This window comes from Pseudopipra pipra, chromosome W (genome assembly GCF_036250125.1).
Source record: "Pseudopipra pipra isolate bDixPip1 chromosome W, bDixPip1.hap1, whole genome shotgun sequence".
Taxonomy (NCBI): Eukaryota; Metazoa; Chordata; class Aves; order Passeriformes; family Pipridae; genus Pseudopipra; species Pseudopipra pipra.
Window position 1 is genome coordinate 34,626,876 of NC_087580.1, and position 12,211 is coordinate 34,639,086.

The 12,211-nt window shown below is 52.2% G+C and overlaps 1 pseudogene; it reads left to right on the forward strand.

The window, feature by feature from the left end:
• The first annotated feature begins 2,487 nt into the window (after nt 1-2,487).
• Nucleotides 2,488-12,211, forward strand: part of LOC135405266 (zinc finger protein 883-like) — a 42,772-nt pseudogene continuing 33,048 nt past the window's right edge.

The window sequence follows — 12,211 nt, forward strand, 5'->3', positions numbered from 1 at the left end:
TGTAGCCAGGTGGGGGTGGGGCTGTTCTGCCAGGAAGCAGCAGTAGGACAAGAGGACTGGGTCTTGAGCTGTGCCAAGGGAGGTTTAGGTTGGATATTGGGAAGCAATTTTTTGCTGAGAGAGTAATCAGAATGGGCTGGGCAGGAAGGGGGTGGAGTCAGCATCCCTGGAGGTGTTGAAGGTGAGAGTGGATGTGGCCTCAGTGCCAGGGTCTGGGAAGCACGGTGGGGTTGGATCCAGGGTTGGACTTGATGATCTCGGAGGTCTTTTCCAACCCAGCTGATTCTGTGATTCTGTGATTGCCATTCCTGTGGCAGCACATGCTTGAGGCTCTATCCCCAGGGTGATAGAGATGTCTGTCCATATCTATCTCCAAGGTTAGTCTGTAAATGTGTGGTGTTAGAAAAGCAGGCTGAGTTGTGGGCTGGTTGTAGAAGGAGAAAGAAGCCCAGAGGCCAGTGCAAGCAGGCAGCCCTCAGCTTGCACATGATGTCCCCTCCCTGCAGGTTCCTGTCCTTGAGCCCAGGCCCTGAGGTGAGGCTGAGAAGTGGCGTGGAGGTGAGCCCAGAGCTGTCCCTGAGGTGAGGCTGAGAATAAGTGCAAGGCAGAGGTGCTGCTGAGGAAGGAGAGCCCCGTGGTGGGGCAGAGACAAAGCTGTGAGTGCCCATCCCCTTGAAGGTGCTGTGTCCATCCCCTGTGTGCCAGGTGAGCTGGGGCTTTGCTGCAGAGCTGCGGGCGCTGATTTGAGCGTCTCCAAGTGCTGAGATGGTGGGCACCCAGGAACACAAACTGTGCCTGGCCACGGAGCCTGCAAGGAGGAGCAGAGACAGCAGTGGCAGTGTGGGGGGCCAGGTTGTCCGTGTGCCTTCCCCTGCAGGCCCTGGCTGTCCCTGCTGGGCCCCTGTCCATCCCCATCAGGTCCCTGCCCGTCCCCCCCAGGCTGAGCTCCCCCCAGGAAGTGCCGTGGAGCTGAAGCTGCTGCCATCCCCCTCCTGCAGCCGCTGCCCCAGGCAAGGGAGCAGCAAAGGCAGGGCCAGGAGCAGAGGCAGCAGCAGGGGAGCCCTGGGGGGGCCGGGAAGGTCTTGTGTGGGTCAGGAAAGAGGCGCTGGGCACGAGGCCGGGGCTGTGCTGAGCAGGCCCAGCCCTCACATCCCCCCAGCCAACGCCGGCTGCCCGGGGGGCTTGGGAGGGACCCCCAGCCCGTGTGCCCCACACTGAGCTGGCAGAGAGAGAGCCAAGGGACAGGGCCACGGGCAGGGCCACGGGTGAGGGACAGGCAGGGCCATTGCAGGGCCACGGTGAGGGCACAGCCTGTGGCAGCAGAGCTGCCCAGGGCCGGGGGCAGCTGGGGGTGTTGGTACCAGGCAGTGCTGGGGCTGAGCAGAGCACGAGGCCTCTTGCAGAGCCCTGGAGCAGCCTCCCACTTGCCAGCCCTGCCCTGGCAGAGTGACACTGTCCCTTCCCTACAGGACACTCCCCCCGAAATCTTCGTGGGGGCCTTTTGTGTCTATTCCTGGTTGCTGATTCCTGCTGGGGACCTGAGGGAGCCTCTTCAATCCCATCCATGGGGCACAATCCCCTCTGCAGAGCTTGACTCACTGCAGACTTTGCAGGGAAATCTGTGCTGATAGCCCGAGTATGTCACGACCACCCGCACACTCCCCAGGATATTTGGGATGAGTTCCCCTTCCAGAGCACCCACGAGATGGGGGGGGAGGTGCTGGTTTTGCTGCTGTTCGTGTTCCTGCTCCACCCCTGTCCCTACCGTTCCTGCCACTGTCGGGTGAGCGGAGCGGCCACGATGGGAAAGGGGCGAGAGAAGCGACCCAGGAGTCTGAGACGGGGGAGAGGAGAAGGGGAAGCCTGGACCGTGGGGACCTCTGGGATCCCTGGGACAACACAGTGGAGAATGTGGAGAGGGGGAATGTCTGGGAACACGGCACCCGTAAGACGAGAGTCACAGGAGAAGGAACCCTTTGGACCCCCAACACTCCCAGCATCCCTAAGTGGGACCCCCAGCATCTCAGACAGGGGAGACCCTCTGAACCCCAGAGGGTAGAGACCAGAGAGGGGGAACTTCTGGGAGAAATGTTTTGGCTAATCTTCATATTTTGGAGTATTTTTAGCTGAATTTCAACTTTTTGCAGTTTGAGGGACTAAGGATCTTGCTATTTCTGAAAATTTTTTGCCTGAATGTCAGTGGTTTGGGTTTTTCTGAGCTGAATCTTGGTGTTTTGGAGGTTTTTATGGACACAGGTTTCCCGGTGAGTTCTAGAGATGGACTTGGGCAGGAGGAACCCCCAAGCCAACGCGCTCAGCCCTTGTTTTCCTCCCATCAGGATTTGTCCTTCCCAAAGCTTGGGCAGATGGAGGAGGAGGCTGCGAGGAAGAGGAAGATGCCTTGGGCCCCCCAGGCAGGTGAGGAGGCAGTCAGTGTCCCTTTGGGCAGGTGTTGTGCTGGCTCTGTCAGCCCAGCATGGCCCCGGCTGCAGGACAACCCCGCTGGCGCCGCCGTCCTGCCGGGGCCGGAGTTGGGGGGATGTCCTTGGCCTTCCCTGTGGGCCGGAGGCAAATCCCCTGCCTGTCCTTCTTGCTTCCTGCCCCAGGCCCCGAGCTGAGGACGGAGAGCCCGGAGGACAAATCCTCCCGTGAGACCCTGGTGGGAGAGGCCGTTTTGAAGGGCTCCCCGGCGCAGGAAGGCAGCGGGGAGGAAAAGGGCCGGAGATCCCCCCGCAGGAGGGGCTCCAAAGCCATCCCAGGGTGCTCTGAGGAGGAAAGAGCCAGCCTGTGCCGGGAAGGCGGCCGGAGCTTGAGGGGGAGCTCTGAGCTGGTGGTCCCTGAGCAGCTTCCCAGCAGGGAGAAGCCCTTCAGGTGCTTGGAATGTGGGAAGAGCTTCAGAATGAGCACCAACCTCATCCGACACCAGCAAATCCACACTGGGGTACGGCCGTACACGTGTGGGGAATGTGGGAAGAGCTTCAGCCAGAGCACCAACCTGATACGACACCAGATGATCCACACTGGGGAACGGCCCTGCTCATGTGAGGAATGTGGGAAGATCTTCAGGGACAGATCCAGCCTGATCCGACACCAGCACATTCACACTGGGGAACGGCCTTACACCTGTGGGGAGTGTGGGAAGAGCTTCAGGGACAGCTCCCACCTGATGCACCACCAGCGTAGCCACACCGGGGAACGGCCCTACAAGTGTAGGGAATGTGGGAAGAGCTTCAGGTACAGCTCCAACCTGATCCAACACCATCGGATCCACACTGGAGAGTGGCCCTACACATGTAGGGAATGTGGGAAGAGCTTCAGTAACAGCTCCAACCTGATCTAATACCAGCACATCCACACCAGGGAATGGCCCTACACATGTTGGGAATGTGGAAACAGCTTCAGCCAGAGGTCCCACCTCGTCACCCATCAGTGCATCCACACCGGGGAACAGCCCTACATATGTGGAGAATGTGGGAAGAGGTTTCAGACCAGCTCACATCTCCTCCAGCACCAGTGGACACACACGGATGAGAGGCCCTTCCACTGCACTGACTGCAGGAAGGGCTTCAACTGGAACTCCACCCTTGTCACCCACCGGCACATCCACAACGGGGAGAGGCCCTACAAGTGTGAGGAGTGTGGGAAGAGCTTCACCTACAGCTCTGCCTTGATCTCACACTGATGGACCCATCGGTAAGAGAAGCCCTACAAGTGCCCCGACTGCAGGAAGAGCTTCGGCCGCTATTCCAGTTCCATCAGCCATCGGAGGACCCCCATTGGATGATCCACAGGGACCCACTTTGAGCACAGACCTGGTGGCCCACACTCCAGGTGATCCATGCTGGGCAGTGTATTGGGTCTGGATGACCATGTTTTGGTTCCTGGGGGGCTCCAGGGGTGGGTTCTGTGAGCAGCTGCCAGAAGCTTCCCCCATGTCCAGCCCCTGTCCCAACCCGCCTTAGGCAGATTAGAGTGAAAGGACAGTGAATAATCAGTGTTTATAGATATATATATATGTAGTGTTTAGAGCAGTTTAGTTGCCATGTAAAGCAGATTTGGAGCCATTTTGTTTCCTGTCTATAGTGACATGAAACCATAAAAATAACATCTAAGAAAATGTAGAAGGGAAAAGAAAGAAAGTGTCAGAGTAGAAAGATGCAGAGCCCCCTCCCTCCCGAGGATGGTTTATCTATATACATATATATATATATATATATATATATATGCATATATATATATATGTATGTTGGGTTTAGTCTAGAACAATTTTGTCTCCATGTAAAGTAGGTTTTGGGCAGTTTTGGCTCCTGTCCATAGTGATATAAAAACATAAAAATAACACTTCTCCTTTCTGGATCCAAACCCAGCCTGTCCCCTCCAAGGGTGGATGTTCCCCCCTCTGCCCCAGGCAGTTCCATTGCCCTGGGGCAGCAAAGCCCCCACTGCTTCTGCAACTGGAGAGTGTTGGAGCCATGGACCATTAACATTCCAGTCTCTCCCAGCTCTGCATCCCAAAAGTCGAGAGGGATCAATCTGTCATCTCAAAGTGGATCAACCCCACTGAAAAAAGCTCGATCTCACCCCAAAATTCCTGTGTTTCTTATTTTCCCTATGTAATTCTGGGGCTGTCGGTGCCACCCCTCAGCTTTCCACAGGCTGAGGCTTGGCCTTGCACTTTTGCCTTTGCTGGATTTCTTCATCAAATATTTCTCTTTCCCTGAAAACAAAAATATGGAAGGTTTTCAATAATCTGGACATCTTTAGACCATCTGGACAATTTACAGCTTGCAGTGTTGGAACGGAACATTTTCCACATTTAATCATTTGTTCCCATTCCTCCCAGGAGGGAGGACACTGAACTCTTCCACAGAAACAGAAAACTAGTAACAAAAATTCAGAGACTACTGAAAATGAAAAATACCTTTTGCTCACAGGTGGCCCTTTCATTTCTTTCTCTTCTGCCTTCTTACAATTGAAGTTATCTGTGGCAGCAGTTGCCTAGATGATGGCCAAAAAAAGCATTTAATTCATTTAGAATCATTCCAGAAAACTGAATCACAAGTGGGGATTTGAAACTGCCTCAGGGGAGCACATTTGGAGAAAAGGGTTCCTCAGTCACTTAGAAAATTTGGCTGAAACTGCTCGTTGTGGGCCTGAAACTCTTAAATAAATAATACCAACTCATCCTGCATCCTTCCCAGGGGAGTATTTTTATCCCCAGATTAAGATATTCTCCAGGGATTTTGTCTCTACACAAATCAATGTTCTCCTGGGAAAAGCACCAAGTATATGAGACAAGTAACTGTAAAAACAACCAACCCACCCACCCCACACACAAAGAAAAGCCCAAGAAAACCCCACGAACTTGCCAAATTGAATAAACCCCTGAAAACCAGGCTTTGAAGCATGTCAGAAGTAATTAAAATACATGAGAAATCATCCTTTCTGCCTTCAACAAACTGTCTCAAGCTTCTCCTTTCTGTGCTTAAAAATCAGCATTTCAGTGAGTCAGGCTGCAGACAGGTATGAACTTTGCTGCCCAGCTCAGCCACCAGTGCCCCTAAAGGTCCCCCAGAAAAGGGGATTGAGGGGGTCCTGGGTGGGCTCTGGATGGATTTAGGGGGTCCTTGGGGGTCTGTGGAGTGGTCCTGGCACCTTTAGGGTGAGTTGGATGCCCATTGAGGAGGAGGTGCCCTCCCAAAGCCCCACAGAGCAGGTTGACACGGGAATGCAGGAGGGGTCCCCATTCCTGATCCATTCTGGGGCCGGTTTTGCCCTCCCCAACCTCGGCTCTTCCCTGTGTCACATCTATCATATGACAATCACATCCTCCTCTGTGACATCACATCCTCCTCCGTGACATCACAGCTCCCTATGACATCACACCCCCCTCTGTGACATCACATCCTTCCTGTGACATCACATATCTCATATGACATCACATCATACTCTGTGACATCACATGTCTGCTATGACATCACATCCTCCTCTGTGATATCACATCCTCCTCTGTGACGTGGCATGTTACCTATGACATCACAGCTCCCCAGTGACATCACAGCTCCCTGTGACATCATATCCTTCCTGTGACATCACATGCTACCTGTGACATCACATCCTCCTGTGACATCACAACTCTCGTATGACATCACATCTTCATCTGTGACATAACATCCTCCTCTGTGACATCACATCCTTCTCTGTGACATCACATGTCTCCTATGACATCACATCCTCCTCAGTGACATCGCATGTCTCCTATGACATCACATCCTTCTCTGTGCTATCACAGCTCCCCTGTGACGTCGCATCCTCCTCTGTGACATCACAGCTTTCCTGTGACATCACATCCTCCTCTGTGTCATCACAGCTCTCCTATGACATCACATCCCCCTCTGTGACATCACAGCTCTCCTATGACATCACATCCTCCTCTGTGACATCACAGCTTTCCTGTGACATCACATCCTTCCTGTGACATCACATGCTTCCTGTGACATCACATCTCCCTGTGACATCACATCCTTATCTGTGACATCGCATCCTCCCTTGTGACATCACATCCTTCTCTGTGACATCACGTCTCATATGACATCACATCCTCCTCTGTGACATCACATCCTCCTCTGTGACATCACAGACCCTCTGTGACGTCACATCCTCCTCTGTGACATCACATCCTCCACTGTGACATCGCTTGTCTCCTATGACATCACATCCTCTGTGACATCACATGTCTCCTATGACATCATATCCTCATCTGTGACATCACAGCTCCCCTGTGACATCACAGCTCTCCTCTGTGACATTGCATGTCTCCTATGACATCATATCCTCCTCTGCGACATCACAACTCTCATATGACATCACATCCTCCTCTGTGACATCACAGCTCCCTGTGACATCACATCCCCCCTGTTTAAACATCCCCCTCTATGACATCCCAGCTCCCTGTGACATCACATCCTCCTCTGTGACATCACATCCTCCTATGACATCACATCCTCCTCTGTGACATCACAGCTCCCTGTGACATCACATCCTCATCTGTGACATAACATCCTCTTCTGTGATATCATATCCTCCTCTGTGACATCACAACTCTCGTATGACATCACATCCTCATCTGTGACATCACATCCTCCTCTGTGATATCACATCCTCCTCTGTGACTTCACATTCTCCTCTGTAACATCGCATGTCTCTTATGACATCACATCCTCCTCTATGACATCACAGCTCCCCTTTGAAATCACATCCTCTTCTGTGACATTGCATGTCTCCTATGACATCACATCCTCATCTGTGACATCACAGCTCCCTGTGACAGCACATCATCCTCGGTAACATCACATCCTCCTCTATGACATCACAGCTCCCTGTGACATCACATCCTTCCTGTGACATCACATCCTCCTCTGTGACATCACATCTTACTCTGTGACATCACAGCTCCCTGTGACATCACATCCTCCTCGGTAACATCACATCCTCCTCTATGACATCACATGCTATCTGTGACATCACATCCTCCTCTGTGACATCACATGTCTCCTATGACATCACATCCTCCTCTGTGACATCACATGCTCCTCATTGAAGTGGCATGTTACCTGTGACATCACAGCTCCCCAGTGACATCACAGCTCCCTGTGACATCACATCCTCCTCTGCGACATCACATGTCTCCTATGACATCACATCCTCCTCTGTGACATCACATCCTCCTCTGTGACAGCTCAGCTCTCCTATGACATCACATCCTCCTCGGTATCATCACATCCTCCTCTATGACATCACATGCTATCTGTGACATCACATCCTCCTCTGTGACATCACAGCTCTCCTGTGACATCACATCCTCCTCTGTGATATCACATCCTCCTCTGTGACGTGCCATGTTACCTATGACATCACAGCTCCCCAGTGACATCACAGGTCCCTGTGACATCATATCTTTCCTGTGACATCACATGCTACCTGTGACATCACATCCTCCTTAGTGACATCACAACTCTAGTATGACATCACATTCTCATCTGTGACATAACATCCTCCTGTGTGACATCACGTCTCCTATGACATCATATCCCCCTCTGTGACATCACATCCTCTTCTGTGACATCACATGTCTCCTATGACATCATATCCTCCTCTGTGACATCACATCCTCCTCTGTGACAGCACATCCTCCTCTGTGGCATCACAGCTCCCTGTGACATCACATCCTCCTTTGTGACATCACATCCTCCTCTGTGACTTGACATGTTACCTATGACATCACAGCTCCCCAGTGACATCACAGCTCCCTGTGACATCACATCCTCCCCTGTGACATCACATCATCCTCTGTGACAACACATGTCTCCTATGACATCACATCCTCCTCTCTGACATCAAAGCTCCCCTGTGATATCACATCCTTCTCTTTGACATCACAGCTCCCTGTGACATCACATCCTCCTCTGTGACATCACATGTCTACTATGACATCACAGCTTTCCTGTGACATCACATCATTCCTGTGACATCACATCCTCTCCTGTGATATCACATCTCCCGTTACATCACAGCTCCCTTGTGACATCACATTCTCCCATGACATCACATCCTCTTTGACATCACATGTCTCCTATGACATCACATCCTCCCTGTGACATCACATCCTTCCTGTGACATCACATCCTCCCCATGACATCACAGCCCCCCTGTGACATCACATCTCTCTTTTGATATCGCATCATCGCTGTGACATCATCCCTGGTGGCTGCCTGGGGATCTTTCCAGTCTTAGATGTTATCCCAAAAAAGAAACTCTGTCTTTTATACAGGCAGGAAAACTGGAATCCTGATGCCTTCAAATCTTCAGCAAAATCCACAATTTAAACTAGGAGCACTGCTCTTCTGTTGCCACTGAGCCAGCTGTAGGTGGCTGTGATTTAATAAAGCAGCAACAATGGGCCCATACACATGGTGTCCTCCTGTGGTGGTTTAGAGCTGGCTCCCTGCCAAGTCTCCAAACCCCACCGCAAGAGCTCCCCCCCCAAAACCAAGGGAAAAGGAAAAAAAACCAAGAGAACAGAAATAAGAGAAAGCTAAAGCAATATATAAATATATTTACACTTATATTACATTTATATACAAAAACTATAGACACATAAGAAAGAAACCCCCAACACCTGAAAACAGAAAAGGGGAAGGGGAAAATGGGACAAAACAAACAAACTAACAAAAACAGGTATACACACTCAATAAAGGAATAGCCAAAGAAAACCATAATACTTTCCTTGAGAAAGCCCAATCATGCCCAACGCCACCGCCACGCTAATGGACCCCGGCTCAGCAGAAACAACCGGCCCCGTAGGCCCGACCAGGCCTCAGCTCCCCCACAGAAGCGAGGCCAGCCACGGGAGTCTGTTGTCTCCAAACCTCACCGGGAGAGAGGAAGAGGAAGAGCCATCCCTGTCTGCCTATTACATAAAGGTGCCTGATTACATAAAGGAATAGGATGGAATACTTCCTTCCTTCCTTCCTGGTTGCCAGGAAGGAAGGCCTAGACTCAAAACCATTACACTTTCAGATGCACTGTGTCCTGAGCAGACTGTGTCCTGCTTGTCCTGTCCTGCTGCCTGCAGGACAACTTCCCCCTGGGCACACCCCCAGCCCCAGCCTTGTTTGGGAAGTTGAGCTCTGGCTGAGGCTTTCCCCAGGAGAAGCCTCATTGGTCTCTCCTCAGGGCAGTCCCCCCAGCACCCAGCCAGGACAGGGCACAGAATGAGTGGCCCCAGCTCTGCCTCCCCAGGGGTGTCCAGGCATCCCACAAGGCAGCTGCTGTTGCTGCATCACCACCTCCCCTCACCAGAATGGATTTGGAAGGCTTTCCAAGCAGAGGGACCAGATAGAAACCTCTGGATCCCACAGAGAAAACATCCCCAGGGTCCTGTTAGAGCACAAACCTGCAAACAGAAATGACAGGTCAGAGAGTCACAGAATCATCAACGTTGGAAGAGACCTTCCAGATCTTCTAGTCCAACTGTCAACCCAGCACCACCAGAATCACCCCTAAACCCCATCCCAAAGCGCTACATCCAGATGCCACCTGAATTCTTCCAGAGACTCCACCACCTCCCTGGGCTACTTGTTCCAATGCCTGAGCACTCTCTCAGGGGAAAAATGTTTTTTGAATATCTAATATGAACCTTGCTGATGCAGTTTAAGGCCGTTTCCTCTCTTCCTGTCACTAAAAAGGCTTTGCAGAAGAGACCACCCCCCACACCCACTAAAACCTCCTCTCAGGTCATTGCAGAGAGCAATGAGGTCCCCCCTGAGCCTCCCCTTCTCCACACTCAACAAGCCCAGTTCCCTCAGCTGTCCCTCAGCAGACATGTTTTCCAGAGCCTTCCCCAGCTCCGTTCCCTTCTCTGGACACGCTCCAGCCCCTCAAGGGCCTTTTGGCACTGAGGGGCCAGAACTGGACACAGCACTCCAGGTGGGGCCTCCCCAGTGCCCAGCACAGAGGGGCAATCAGTTCTCTGCTCCTGCTGGCCACACTCTTCTCCACAAAGGCCACGATGCCCTTGGCCTTCTTGCCCCCCTGGGCACACTCTGCCTCATATCCAACTTGGGTTGTTGGGACCCAAGTGCAGGCCCTGACACTTGGCCTTATTGATCCAGCCTGTCCAGATCCCTCTGCAGAGCCTTCCTGCCCTCCAGCACATCCATACTCACACCCAGATCAGTCAGTCTCCCAAAAAGAACAAAGTCTGACCACCAGCAGTCCAGGGTGTCAGTTCTGCTGCCCCCTCCTTCCTTCACTCAGAATGGAAAACTCCATCATTTTGGGGTCTCTGTGCCCATCAGCTCCAACCACCACATCCCCCACCAGTCACAGAATCATGGAATGGTTTGGGTTGGAAGGGACCTTAAAGAGCATCTCAGTCCAACCCCCTGCCATGGGCAGGGACACCTTCCACTAGACTCAGAGCTCAGAGCCCCATCCAACCTGGCCATGAACACTTCCAGGGATGGGGCAGCCAGAACTTCTCTGAGCAACCTGTGCCAGGATCTCACTACCATCACAGTCCAGAAATTCTTCCTAATATCCCATCTACTCCTTCCCTTTCTCAGTGTGAAGCCATTCCCCTTGTCCTGTCACTCCAGGCCCTCTTCCGAAGTCTCTCTCCGTCTTTCTGGTTGGCTCCCTTCAGGCACTGCAAGGCCACAATTAGGTCACCTCAAAGCCTTCTCTTCTCCAGCCTGAACAATCCTAATTCTCTCAGCCTTTCCTCACAGCAGAGCTGCTCCATCCCTCTGATCCTATTGCTGGTCCCCTCTGGACTCGCTCCAACAGGTCCATGTCCTTCCTGTGCTGGAGCCCAGAGCTGGGTCAGCTCTGCAGGGGTGACAACATTACAGCCCTGTGTGTTCCAGCAAGGACACTGTGGAACCTCCTGGAGTAAAGGGGCCATTGTGACACTGCACGGCCTCATGAAATCAAAGGAATCCTGGGACACTGTGGAACCTCATGGAACCAAGGATTCATTGTGCCATGAAGGGCCTCATGGAACCAAGGGAGCCCTGAGACATTTTGGGACCTCATAGAATCAAGGGGTCATTGTGACACTGAGGAACCTCGGGGACTCAAAAGCCACTGTGACACTGCAGGGCCTCATGAAACAAAAGGAACCCTGAGACTTTTCAGAACCTCATGGAATCAAGGGGCCACTGTGACACTGCAGAGCGTCATGGAGACAAAGGGACCCCGGGACACTGTGGACCTCAAGAAATCAATGGCCCATATTGGCACTGTGGAACCTCATGGAATCAAGGGGCCATTGTGACACTGCAGGGCTCATGGAAACAGAGGAATCCTGGGACACTGTGGAATCTCATGGAACCAAGGGGCCACTGTCATATGTGGGGCCTCCTAGAACCAAAGGAGTCCTGAGACATTTTGCAAACCCATGGAATCAAAGGTTCATTATCACACTGCACAGCCTTACGAAGCCAAATGGACCCTGAGACTCTGTGGAACCTCATGGAATCCAGTGACCATTCCCACACTGTAAAACCTCAAGGATGCTCTCAGGTTCCCATTATTAAGAGACACCTCTGCCCAAATTCAGCTGTAAAGGAGACCATGTGCCAAAGTCAGCAGTCCAGCTTTGATTTAACAGTAAATAGGAGGGAGAGACAGAGAAAGAAATGGAAAG